Source organism: Coenobita brevimanus, chromosome 92, assembly GCF_032717465.1.
Source record: "Coenobita brevimanus isolate Jiangsu-jjx chromosome 92, ASM3271746v2, whole genome shotgun sequence".
Lineage (NCBI taxonomy): Eukaryota > Metazoa > Arthropoda > Malacostraca > Decapoda > Coenobitidae > Coenobita > Coenobita brevimanus.
Window position 1 is genome coordinate 24,439,833 of NC_137045.1, and position 995 is coordinate 24,440,827.

The following is a 995-nucleotide window of genomic DNA, read 5'->3' on the forward strand; positions in this document are numbered from 1 at the left end:
TAATAGTGGTGGTGGGGGTGTTTATATATATATATATATATATATATATATATATATATATATATATATATATATATATATATATATATATATATATATATATATATATATATATATATATATATATATAACAGAACGGAGGAAGGAAAAACAAATGGGTAAAAAAAAATAATCCATACACCAGATTACTGGTGTCCTCTGTTCATAAAATATCTGTAACAGTTAGACTTGAACAGTTGTAGGTTGAAATTTGGAGGAAAACAACACTGGGGAAGCGAGTTCCAGAGAGATGCAGTTCGAGGAATGAAAGAATTCTGATAGGCAGAAGTTCTGCAATATGGTTGAGTGACATTCCAGTCATGAACGCTACCAGATGCCCGTGTAGCACGAGGGAAGGCATGGAGAGGTGGCACCATGGACGCAACTTCGTCTGAGCATTTGCCAAAAAAATATCTGTAAAATAATGCAAGGGAGGCAACATTCCTTCTTACTTGCAGGGGAGGCGGTGGCTCAATCGGTAGAGAGTTGGCCTGCAGTCCTGACGGACCCGGGTTCAAATCCCACTGAGGCAGGGAACAGTTTAAGGATTTGAATGTCATAAAATCAGACTTTACTGATCTACCAGAAGGCCCGCCGACATATCGTAAAAATACCCCTGCTAATACCAATACACCAGTCCTGTATGAGACAGCCCTAGCATGTATTCAATATGGACGGTGGGTGTTAGCGCCGAAGTGGTGACATGTAGAGGTGTGCGGTACGTAGGAGGACTACTGGGCCTTGAAAGCAGGCTGTGAAGCCTATGCCCAGAGTAGGTCACATAAAAAAAAAAAAAAAAATATGTAATGGCAAGGTTGTTAATGATTCTAACAGCTTTATTCTTAATTTTGTCTAGTTGTCTTAATGCAACCTCTCCACAACCATTCCACAAGGGTGAGCAATATTCAAGCTGAGAGCGCACATGACTCTTATAAATTATAGCTAACTGCTCATCG